At 45.5% G+C, this 13,265-nt stretch overlaps 1 long non-coding RNA gene across 1 annotated transcript in view; it reads right to left on the minus strand.

The window, feature by feature from the left end:
• Positions 1–13,054, minus strand: part of LOC123372138 — a 52,713-nt gene extending 39,659 nt beyond the window's left edge. The window contains exon 1 of the long non-coding RNA XR_006580125.1: positions 12,942–13,054. This is a non-coding gene — a long non-coding RNA (uncharacterized LOC123372138). The remainder of the gene's footprint in view (positions 1–12,941) is intronic.
• Between the last annotated feature and the right edge of the window lie 211 nt (positions 13,055–13,265).

Consider the following 13,265-nt stretch of genomic DNA (forward strand, 5'->3'; position numbering starts at 1 on the left):
CTCTTGAAGGACCTATATTATTCCGGTGTGGAGCAATTCTAAGTGAGATCATGGATAGAGCAGATGTAATTTGGTTTGTGGACGGGTCGAGCTTTTACGAGGAAGGCAAGGTATACACGGATATGCAACTGTAAGGATATTTGATTAAAAAGTCTTCAAGGGACAGTGTTTACCTCATTCAGCACAGGCTGCTGAAACTGTAATTCTAAAAGTAGCATTGGAAAATACGCCAACAGATGAAACTGTTGCTATTTTCACAGATTCTGAATGGGTCTTAATGACTATTGTGGATTGGATGCCTCAGTGGCAAAAGAGGAGCATGAAATCAGCAGATGGTAAATACATTGTTCATGCTGAAAAGTTGATATATTTGTGAGAATTGGCACAGCAAAGGACACAACCGATGAACAGCAAAAGAAGGAGCCAAGGAAGGGATAGTATGGCAGCCCCAATTCCAATCGATTCCAGGAGCTAAGATAGAAGGGGAAAGATTAGAACAAATTGATTTAGTAGCTTTACAAAGAAAAGACCCTGAGGTACAAAAATTGGTGTCAAAAGAAAGACACCAAGGATGGAATATCTGGCAACATGAAACCGGATTAGTATTAGCAACCAAAACAGAAGAAGATATGTCTGTATGGATAGTTCCAAAAGAAATTAGAACTGAAATGATCTCACTGGTACATGATAATGGGCATATGGGAATAGATAAAACCCTTGATAGACAGCAAATGGTAGGTTGGTGGCCAAATATGAGGGCAGATGTAGAACAATATGTAAATAATTGTTTACTCTGTGCAGCAAATAATGCAGATACTAAAATAACAAAAGGACCACTAGGATATCAGAGACTAGAGGGTCCATGGGCTAGGTTGAAAATTTATTTTATTGGTCCATGGGCAAAATCTGAAAAAGGAAAGTCATATTGTTTGGAAACAGTGGATCCTTTTACTAAATGTGTGGAAGCAATCAGCTCAAGAAATAATAGTGTTAACTACAGCTAGAGTTCTGGTGGATCAATTTATTACAAGATGGGGTATCCCGAAAGAAATAGATTCAGATCAGGGACCTCACTTTATAGGAGAAATTACAAAAGGATTGTGCAAGGCTTTTGGCTTTAAACAAAGGTTGCATATAGCTGCACATCCTCAGAGTTCAGGACAGATAGAAATGACCAAGAGAAGAATAAAAACCGCCCTAAGGAAAGTGGTAAATCAACAGGGTAAAGATTGGGGTCAGAAACTTCTGCTAATATTGATGGCCATTAGGGGAACCATAGTGTTACATGGCGTAACTCCGTTTAAAGCTATGACAGGAAGAGATATGAAGTTGTCTGAACAATGGTGGGTAATGGGTACAACCCCCAGATGGATTACAGCCTAGGGTGTTAACAGACCAATGGATGCAAAAATTACTAGACTCTATTGCTGAAATACATAAACAACTAGCAATCGCACTTAAAACAACAATTCAGCAAATGGATAGGAAAATGGAACCAATCCTGCAACCTCAGGAATGGCAGATTGGTGATAAGGTCATGTATAAACACATAAAAGAGAAAGGCCATGTCCTAAGCTCCATTTGGGAAGGACCAGTTAGAATAGTCAATAAAGCAAACCCTACAGTATATCAATTGGATATTCAACGAGGAAAAAGAAAGGCGTCAAAATGGTTTCACTCATCACAATTGAAAAAGAGGAAGGGAGAACAAAATTAGATATAATATCTCTCATTACAGGATCAGAAAAAGATAAGATAGGAAAAATGCAGAAAGAAGGAGTATTGAACGAGATGTGGGATGAGGAAAATTGGTACCCATCTTCAGCTTCCTCTACCTGAACTGAGCAAGAGTTAGATGAGTTCCTGGAAAAATCTGCCCATTCTTGAACCAACTAGTCAGAGTTCAAGGGTGGACCAAAAAGCTACAGTTTTTCAAACAGAAGGATAACCCTTGAAAGTTGTAACTTCATTAGGAAAGGATCAATGTAGGAGACCAATTGCCCTGATGAAATTAGAGGGAGGAAAAATATGGCAGATAGGCTATCTAGACATGGGATCTTCATATTCTGTGTTGAACAACATAAATAACCCCTCAGATTTCTTACCCTGTATTTCCTCGGATGTAGCTGAAGTGTGAGGAATATTGGGAATAAAAAATTAAGTTACTGTAACTATTCCATTGAAAGTGAATATAGGGAATAAGGAAATACAGAATATACATTTTGGAGTTATGGAGTTGGGACAGAATGGGACTCGGAATAATAGGCATGGACATCCTTAATGCATTACGATGTACAATAGATTTATATAAGAATATTCTGTGGGATAAGTGAAAAGAATATTGTCAATAAAATATATGTAAATACAAATAAAGTAGAGATTTGTTTTTATTATTTTTATTTGATAGAGAAAGAAAAAGGGAAGAATAGAACAGATAATTAAAATGGCAGCTTGGTTTGAGGAAATCCCAAATATGGAGGAAGATGAAATGGGAGATTTAATGGATGATGAAGAAATAAGAAATTTCTTGACTGTAGCTTTGCCAATAGATGAATTTATAAGACTAGATGCAGCAGTGGATGAAAGAGATACAGATGAAGAAAGTAGAATTGAGGAAGAAGAAGAAAGAGCTCCCCCTCTAATTGTGTCCCAGATATATTTAGATCAGTACCTGAGACCGATGGCTCCAATCCAAATTACTAAAGTAGAAACTGAAATGCTCTGCTATATGGATACTGGGGCATTGGTTTCGATAATAAATACAGCAGTAGATGTGGATATTATATGATATACATCAGGGGATATGTACACACTTACGTGATTACTGGAAAAACAAATATTTATTCCCTTAAGCATTCCTCTATTGACATAGATATTCAGCAAAAGAATTCTGAAAGAACTCAAATGTGAAATTGCAGAACTATTAACTATGATTTGTAACCTGCCCTTTAAATCAGCTTCTGTACCCAGTGACTGGAAGATAGCTAATATAACGCCAATATTTTAAAAGGGCTCTAGAGGTGATCCCGGCAATTACAGACCAGTAAGTCTAACATCAGTACCGGACAAATTAATTGAAACAATAGTAAAGAATAAAATTGTCAGACACATAGAAGAACATAAATTGTTGGGCAAAAGTCAACATGGTTTCTGTAAAGGGAAATCATGTCTTACTAATCTATTAGAGTTCTTTGAAGGGGTCAATGAACATGTGGACAAGGGGGATCCAGTGAACACAGTGTACTTAGATTTCCAGAAAGACTGTGACAAGGTCCCTCACCAAACGCTTTTATGTAAATTAAGTTGTCATGGGATAAGAGAGAAGATCCTTTCATGGATTGACAACTGGTTAAAAGACAGGGAACAAAGGGTGGGAACAAAGGATAGGAATAAATGATAAATTTTCAGAAGGGAGAGAGGTAACTAGTGGTGTTCCCCAAGGGTCAGTCCTAGGATCAATCCTATTCAACTTATTCCTAAATGATCTGGAGAAAGGGGTAAACAGTGAGGTGGCAAGGTTTGCAGACAATACTAAACTGCTCAAGATAGTCAAAACCAACGTAGACTGTGAAGAACTTCAAAAAGATCTCACAAAACTAAGTGACTGGGCAACAAAATGGCAAATGAAATTTAATGTGGATAAAGTAAAGTAAAGTAATGCACATTGGAAAAAATAACCCCAACTATACATACAACATGATGGGGGCTAATTTAGCTGCAACTAATCAGGAAAGAGATCTTGGAGTCATCGTGGATAGTTCTCTGAAGACGTCCACGCAGTGTGCAGTGGCAGTCAAAAAAGCACACAGAATGTTAGGAATCATTAAAAAAGGGATAGAGAATAAGACAGAGAATATCTTATTGCCCTTATATAAATCCATGGTACGCCCACATCTTGAATACAGCGTACAGATGTGGTCTCCTCATCTAAAAAAAGATATACTAGCATTAGAAAAAGTTCAGAGAAGGGCAACTAAAATGATGAGGGATTTGGAACAGGTCCCATATGAGGACAGATTAAAGAGGCTAGGACTCTTCAGCTTGGAAAAGAGGAGACTAAAGGGGATATCATAGAGGTATATAGAATCATGAGTAGTGTGGAGAAAGTGAATAAGAAAAAGTTATTCATTTGTTCCCATAATATAAGAACTAGGGGCCACCAAATGAAATTAATGGGCAGCACGTTTAAAGCAAATAAAAGGAAGTTCTTCTTCACACAGCGCACAGTCAACTGTGGAACTCCTTGCCTGAGGAGGTTGTGAAGGCTAGGACTATAACAGGGTTTAAAAGAGAACTAGACAAATTCATGGAGTTTAAGTCCATTAATGGCTATTAGCCAGGATGGGTAAGGAATGGTGTCTCTAGCCTCTGTTTGTCAGAGGGTGGAGATGGATGGCAGGAGAGAGATCATTTGATCATTACCTGTTAGGTTCACTTCCTCTGGGGCATCTGGCATTGGCCACTGTTGGCAGACAGGATACTGGGCTGGATGGACCTTTGGTCTGACCCAGTATGGCCATTCTTGTTATTATGAATAGATAAGGTACGATTTGGTTTAGCAAATATGGTAATCGGTAATAAAGGACTCATTGGGATAGATATAAAATGGTTACATTTTATGACAGATATAAAAGCAAAAAGTACTACGGAATGTTGAATAGGACAATAAGAAGCAAGAATAAAAAAGTATGATATAGAGCAGTGGTTCTCAAAGCCAGTCCACCGCTTGTTCAGGGAAAGCCCCTGGTGGGCCGGGCCGGCTTGTTTACCTGCCACATCCGCAGGTTCGGCCAATCACGGCTCCCACTGGCTACGGTTCGCTGCTCCAGGCCAATGGAGGCTGCGGGAAGTGGTCAGGCCAAGAGATGTGCTGGCCACCCTTTCCGCAGCCCTGATAGGCCTGGAGCAGCGAACTGCAACCAGTGGGAGCCACAATCGGCCGAACCTGCGGACACGGCAGGTAAACAAGCCGGCCCGGCCCGCCAGGGGCTTTCCCTGAACAAGTGGCGGAATGGCTTTGAGAACCACTGATATAGAAGATACAAATATTAATAGATATTAGGTATAGTAATAAGAATAGTTATAAGTATAGCGCATAGGATAGAAAATAAGTGTAATAATAAGATTAATAATACTAACAGTAAGTATAGAAATAAGTCATACTAATAGTAAATAAGAATATGTTGAACTAATAGTAAGATAATAAATTAGTGATAGTAAAGTGATAATATTTTTATTTTAAAATGAATAGGGAAATAAAAGAAAGATAGTCAGACAGAAAGGAGAACATCAAGTCAAGAATAGAAAGAGATAAGAAATGGCAGGAGAATGGTTCCATGAGTTACCAGATTTAAATGAAAATGAAATGATGGACTTAGTAAACATGCCTTGTTGGCTCTGGACTGTTGTATTGTTCTCTGGTTCATTACACACGGTTTATTAAATTATGAGTATCAGACCCCATGATTAGTGATTTTAAGGACACTGTGTGCAATCCAAAATGGTGTCTGAAAACTGTCATCTTGTGACTCCATTTTGTGACCTTCTGTACACTGTCAGCCTGGTCTAGATAAAACTGGACTGAACGGGTTTTTCCCGCCACTGGGTGATCCCCAAGGTTCCATCACCTCAGACTGTTTCCCGCCTTTCTACGAATCGTACCATGTTTTCCCATCATAGATTCTATAAAAGAACTAGCCACTAGCCATCACCTTCAGCCTCCAACTAAAACTTCTCCAGTGCATCATCAAAGATCTACAACCTATCCTGAAAGATGATCCCTTCTGCCCCTCTGAGTTGGCAGCAATAAGGGCCGGGTTCAGTATCCAGGGGTTCCGTTTCAATAACACAATGCAAAACCGGCTCGAGCCCCCACCCAGTGACCTGGGACAATTACCTACCACCACCCCCCGGGCGCCTCTAGGAGGCAATACTTCCCCACTCGCAAGCACAGAGTCCGAGTGTAGCAAAATCCTTTTAATAAAGGAGGGAAACAATGCGGCATCACGTTGGAGAGACACCACAAACAGGACTATACACAAACCATAAGCAAAAAACCCACCCCCAAGTACATTTGGCACTGTCCTTTCCCCCTTAGGGTCTTAAGTCCAATTACCCCAAAGTCCAACAACCCAAGAGTCTCTGTCTCTGGTCAGTGCCACCCCAGAGTTCAAAAGTTTATCTGCAGAGTTTTACCCCCCCAGCCTGGGTGGAAATGGGGGGGGGCACACGCAGGGTGTTAAGGGACACCTTACGTGGGCCAGGGCCGACTGCCCCGCTTCTCCGTGGAGTTCTGCTGTAGCCTTCACCACGACTGGCTCCACTCCACCAGCTGTGCCGCTCCTCCAGCCAACCCGTGAACCGCATCAGCCGTCCACACGAACCGCTCCACACTGCTCCACGGGCTGTGCCAACATGCTGCAGACTGCTCCGCTCTGCCAGCTGCTTAGCGATCGATCTTCAGGCTCCCCACTCAGTGATTTCAGCTCAGTAAGCTTAGCTCTTTTAGTGATTTCAGCTCTTGTAGTAAAGGAGCCCCAGTACCACCTTGGCCCAATGTGAATTCAGGTCAGCAGCCTCCAGATGGACTCCTAAAGGATTCAAAATTAGCTCTGCTCTTTAACAGTGGAGAGAGGAGGATGTGCAATTGGTGTTCCAGGCCCTCAAAAGGGGCCCATACCATCAGGTACACACACCAGTCCCCAGCCTCTCTCCCTTCACTGGGTTTTGGAACCCATGTCCCTTGTCTAGCAAGTACTATTTAATGTAGGTTGAGTCATTTCTGTCATAAAGCAGTCTCATAGTTCCTCATTCACATAATTAAGGTAACAGCCCCATTTTTTTCTTCCTGCCCCAATAACAAAGAAATTGGGGATTCCACAGTGTGAAAATAACCATCCCATGCTGCTGTGTGTTATGCTAAGTGGAGTGGGTTTACCAATGCAAATGCACATTCCTAAAATTCCTTTGCCCACTCCTCATAATGTACCACCAGATGTCAGGGTAAATCTCATCCTGACTCTGCTTACAATAGATTCTATAAAAGAACTAGCCACTAGCCGTCACCTTCAGCCTCCAACTAAAACTTCTCCAGTGCATCATCAAAGATCTACAACCTATCCTGAAAGATGATCCCTCACTCTCACAGATCTTGGGAGACAGGCCAGTCCTCACTTACAGACAGCCTCCCAAACTGAAGCAAATATTCACCTGCAACCGCACACCATACAACATAAACACTAACCCAGGAACCTATCCTTGCAACAAAGCCCTATGCCAGCTCTGTCCACATATCTATTCAAGTGACACCATCATAGGACCTAATCACATCAGCCACGCCATCAGTGGCTCGTTCACCTGCACATCTACCAATGTGATATATGCCATCATGTGCCAGCAATGCCCCTCTGCCAAGTACATTGGCCAAACCGGACAGTCTCTACTCAAAAGAATAAATGGACACAAATCTGACATCAGGAATCATAACATTCAAAAACCAGTGGGAGAACACTTCAACCTCTCTAACCATTGAAGGTGGCAATTTTGCAACAAAAAAACTTCAAAAACAGACTCCAAAGAGAGACTGCTGAACTCGAATTAATATGCAAATTAGATACAATTAACTTAGGTTTAAACAGAGACTGGGAATGGTTGGGTCATTACACTAATTGAATCTATTTTCCCATGTTAAGTTCTCCTCACACCTTCTATGGGTCATCTCGATTATCACTTCAAAGGTTTTTTTTCTCCTGCTGATGATAGCTCATCTCAATTGATTGGACTCTTACAGTTGGTATGCGTACTTCCACCTTTTCATGTTCTTTGTATGTAGAAATATCTTCTGTCTGTGTGTTCCATTCTATGCATCCAAAGAAGTGAGCTGTAGCTCACGAAAGCTTATGCTGAAATAAATTTGTTAGTCTCTAAGGCCTTGTCTACACTACAGGACTATTTCGAATCTACTTAAGTCGAATTTGTGGATTCGACCTTATGAAGTCGAATTTGTGTATCCATACTAAATACACAAATTCGAACTTCTGAGTCCACATTCACGGGGCCAGCGTCGACTTTGGAAGCGGTGCACTGTGGGAAGCTATCCCACAGTTCCCGCAGTCCCTGCTGCCCATTGGAATGCTGGGTAGAGCTCGCAATGCCTGCTGGGTGAAAAAATGTGTCGAGGGTGGTTTTGGGTAACTGTCATCATTCAACCGTCACTCACAACAGCCCTCCCTCACTGAAAGCGCTGGCGGGAAATCTGATCGCGCCCTTCTCTGGTCAGTTACAGCGCGGACGCCACAGCACTGCGAGCATGGAGCCCGCTGCGATCATCGCTGCACTTATGGCCGTTGTCAACTCCTCGCACCTTATCGTCCACCTCTTCCACAGCCAGCTGATGAGAAATCGGGCGAGGAGGCTCCGGCAGCGCGGTGAGGAGAGTGGCGCAGGCCTCTCACAAAGCAGGGTACGCCGCGCCGTGGAGATCATGGTGGCAATGGGTCACGTTCATGGTGTGGAACGGCGATTCTGGGCCCGGGAAACAAGCACGGACTGGTGGGACCGCATAGTGCTGCAGGTCTGGGACGAATCACAGTGGCTGCGAAACTTCAGGATGCGTAAGCGTACTTTCCTTGAACTCTGTGACTAGCTGTCCCCTGCCCTGAAGCGCCAGGACACCCGGATGCGAGCAGCCCTGACTGTGCAGAAGCGAGTGGCCATAGCCCTCTGGAAACTTGCCACGCCAGACAGCTACCGGTCAGTAGCGAACCACTTTGGCGTGGGCAAATCTACCGTGGGGGTTGCTGTGATTCAAGTAGCCCACGCAATCGTTGAGCAACTACTCTCAAAGGTAGTGAACCTGGGAAACGTTCAGGTCATCATAGATGGCTTCGCCGCGATGGGATTCCCAAACTGCGGTGGGGCTATAGATGGGACTCACATCCCTATCCTGGCACCAGCCCACCAGGCCAGCGAGTACATTAACCGAAAGGGCTACTTTTCCATGGTGCTGCAAGGACTGGTGGACCATAGGGGACGTTTTACCAACATCAACGTCGGGTGGGCGGGCAAGGTTCATGACGCGCGTGTGTTCAGGAACTCTGGTCTCTTTAGACGCCTCCAGGCAGGAACTTTCTTCCCGGACCACAAAATAACGGTTGGGGATGTGCAGATGCCTACAGTGATCCTCGGGGACCCAGCCTACCCGCTAATGCCCTGGCTCATGAAGCCCTATACAGGCGCCCTGGACAGAGAGAAGGAACTCTTCAACTACCGGCTGAGCAAGTGCAGAATGGTGGTGGAGTGTACTTTCGGACGTCTCAAGGGGAGATGGCGGAGCTTACTCACTCGCTCGGACATCAGCGAAAAGAATATCCCCGTAGTTATTGCTGCTTGCTGTGTGCTCCACAATCTCTGTGAGAGCAAGGGCGAGACCTTTTTGGCCGCTTGGGAGGTTGAGGCAAATCGCCTGGCTGCTGTTTACGATCAGCCAGACACCCGTGCTGAGAGAATATCCCAGCGGGAAGCGATATGCATCAGGGAGGCTTTGAAAGCGAGTTTCCTCGCAGAGCAGGGTAACCTGTGACTGTCCACTTGATTTTAAGAGAGGCTGATCATAAACCAAGTTTCCCCCACTTCCGAAGGACGTTTTAAAACTAAGGACATGTTTTAGTAATTAATAATAAATCTTTCGTTGACTTTGCATTTCTGTTTCCTGGTTGAAACATGGAAGCATTCTGTGCTGGGTAAGGTGTGCACTGATGGGTGGGTTTGCAGGAAGGGGCGAGGGGTGCCGTCTTTGGATAGGGGTTAACATGACGGCTGTGGGTTTGGGCGTTGGAAGGGGTGAGGGGTGTGGGGGAAGGGTGAGTATCTGCCCCTGGATGAGGTCTCTTTTTGGGGCTCAGGGCACCGGGGAGGATCGTGACTACGGTCCAAGTGCATGTGAAGGGAAGCCTGCCTTTACATTCGGGGACGGCAGGCACCAGGACCCTGCACAAGCATACACATCAAGGAAAGACCCGGGGCAGCATACACCACACAGACTGTCCCTGGTGCCTAGTGACTGCAGTCTGTGTGTGCCCTGCAGTTGACCCTGCACCCAAGTCTGTAGCATGGCACTGTGGGCTATGCACTGAAATTACAATTCCCCCCGCCCCCACACACACAACAACAGAAAGTCTTCTGACACCAGAAACGTGACGGAAACAGTCAGTAACACCAAACCGCTTTTAGTAATGTAGTACACAGTGGGGGGTTTGAACTTGGAGTTGGGACTGGTTGATGCTGTAAGGAAAGAGCTTGTACAAATTTACAGCGCGAGAGTTGTCTCGAACATTATCGGTGTGCTGCGGTGCAGGGACAGTTCTCACGGCCCCTACCGCCCCTCCTTCTTGTAACTTTGGGTGAGGGGGGGACAGGACTTCCTGGCGTTGGAGGGCGGTTGCAGATGCACTGCAGGGGGGCTCTCTCCTCCTGCCTGCGGTCTTGCAGAACATCTACAAGGCGCCGGAGCGTGTCCGTTTGCTCCCTCATTAGACCAAGCAGCGTTTGAGTCGCCTGCTGGTCTTCCTGCCGCCACCTATCCTCCCGTTGACACAGGCTCTCCCTCCACTGTCTCTGCTCTGCCGCCTCCGCTCTGGAGCTGGCCATCAGTTCCTGGAACATGTCGTCCCTAGTCTTTTTCTTTCGGCGTCTAATCTGAGCCAGCCTCTGCGAGGGGGATGCCAGGGCAGTCCGGGAAGGAGCCGAAGCTGTGTGATGCGAAAAAGTAGGTGATTTCCTTGAACAAATACATGTTTGCCAACAGTAAACACAGTCTAGTCAGTTTCAGTTAAGAAGACCAAAGAGGGAACCAAGTCTCATGAGATCTCAGAACTAGTCCGAGATTTCGGAATATGCTCTCATTGGCGGCGCCATTGCACTGGATAGCGCACAAGCGAGGAAAGACAGCTGCATCCCTCTTGCACAAAGTCCTGGTAAGCCTTACAGTACAGAGTGCTTATCAGTTAGTGCTTAGCTGTGCTCTCCTGCTGGAGGCAATGTGCAAAGCAGAAAAGATGACCGTTTTGCGGCCCCTCCCGCCAGTGCACGGGAAAGATCACTGTATGCTTTTCCTCTGTGGCCTCCAACACGTGGCTGTTAAGCGAGGGTCATTCTTATGCAAAGTAAAAGTCTGTTAAGCGAGGGTCATTCTTATGCAAAGTAAAACTCTGTTAAGCGAGGGTCATTCTTATGCAAAGTAAAAGTCTACCATTCACAATAGTAACAGTACACTAATTCCACTAATTAGATGCAGCACTTCCACAACGACATCACCCTGAGGCGTGTCAGGCGGACTGAGAGAGCGGATGCTAACAGAAGCCCTGCACAGACCAGGACCATACGCTGCCATGCTCGTCGAGGCGATGGTCCCCCTTTACCTGAGGATGGCCTGGCGCGGAAGAGTGTGCTTCAACGGAGCACCCAACAAGGCACCTCTACCAAGGAACCTCCTGCTGAGGCTTTTCCAGCTGCTCTCTGAGAGCTTTTTTGAACTGTCCCCAGAGGACTATTGCTCCATTCCTGTATGTGTAGACCTGCTGTTTGTATAGCTCCTATATGTGTAGACCTGCTGTTTGTATAGTTTCATATTTAAACATTTTTGTATAGTATAGTATAGTATAATTTTTGTATAGTATTTCTATTTTTTCTATTTTTTATATAGTATTTCTATTTTTTATATATATCCCTGTTTCTTAAAAAAATAAATGTTTCCCTGTTTGTAGCACTTACCGCCTGATCCTTCCCCTGATTCCGAGTCCGGGTTAACGGGCGGGGACGGTTGGTAGGGGATCTCTGTGAGGGTGATGAAGAGATCCTGGCTGTCAGGGAAAGCGGGAGTGGGTTCGATGTCGCCTGCGCCGTCCTCAAAAGACCCTTCCTCATCTTCCCCATCGGCGAACAGGCAGGAGGAACTGTCCCGGTACACTATGCCATCCTCTGAGTCCACCGTCACTGGTGGGGCACTGGTGGCAGACCCACCTAGAATGGCATGCAGTGCCTCGTAGAAGCGGCATGTCTGGGGCTGGGCTCCGGAGCGTCCGTTTGCCGCTCTGACTTTTTGATACCCTTGTCTTAGGTCCTTCACTTTCACGCGGCACTGCATCGCATCCCGGCTGTATCCTTTCTCTTTCATGGCTTTAGAGACCTTCTCGAAGGTCTTCGCGTTCCGCTTGTTGGAGCGCAGCTCCAAGAGCACAGACTCCTCGCCCCACACAGCGATCAGATCCTGGACTTCCCGGTCACTCCATGCTGGGGACCTCTTTCTATTCTGGGATTGCCCGGACTCCTCTGCTGGAGAGCTCTGCATCGTTGCAGGTGCTGCGGAGCTCGCCCCGATGTGCAACCAGAACGTCAGATTCAAACCGCCCAGACAGGAAAATGAATTCAAATTTTCGCGGGTCATTTCCTGTGTGGCTGGCCAGAGAATCCAAGCTCGGACTGCTGTCCAGAGCGTCAACAGAGTGGTGCACTGTGGGATAGCTCCCGGAGCTGCTAAGTTCGATTAGCATCCACACCTAGCCTAATTCGAGCTAGCCATGTCGAATTTAGCGTTACTCCACCTGCCGGGGTGGAGTACCAAATTCGAACTAAAGAGCCCTCTAGTTTGAATTAAATGGCTTCCTGGTGTGGACGGTTGAGCGGTTAGTTCGAATTAACGCTGATAAATTCGAATTAAAGTCCTAGTGTAGACCAGGCCTAAGGTGCCACAAGCACTCCTGTTCTTTTTGATGATACAGACTAACACAGCTGCTACTTTGAAACCTATAAAAGAACTGTGATCACAGGCTGATGCGGCAGTCCATCATAGTGACTGTGTATGTGATTTCAGGTCTTTGTGGCACTCGTGCATCAGCGAAGAACACCATTTGTCCCCGGAGTGAAAAGAAAAGAAGACACATTACCATCTTGCCTGTCCTGCACCTGGAGAACGTCACCATCCAGAGGGTTCCTGGTCCGCTTTGTCTGTCCTGACATCCATTGTAGGACTCTCCAGTGTTCCTCCTCCAAGGGTTTCAATTACCTATGGAGTAAAGGTCCTGGACTTCAGCACTGCCACTGAAGTGCTGGGAATTGAGTGAGAAAGCAATTAGGGTTTCTAAATTGGGGGTCATATTTCTTGAGTGCCAGGGTGGGTTTAGTTTCATTCTTGGGCCTGAGCTTCATGCTTGCAGCGCATAGCTGCTGTGTCACTGGGTTTGTTTGTTATATAGCTATTAGTCATTTAC

The sequence above is a fragment of the Mauremys mutica genome, chromosome 1 (genome assembly GCF_020497125.1).
Source record: "Mauremys mutica isolate MM-2020 ecotype Southern chromosome 1, ASM2049712v1, whole genome shotgun sequence".
Lineage (NCBI taxonomy): Eukaryota > Metazoa > Chordata > Testudines > Geoemydidae > Mauremys > Mauremys mutica.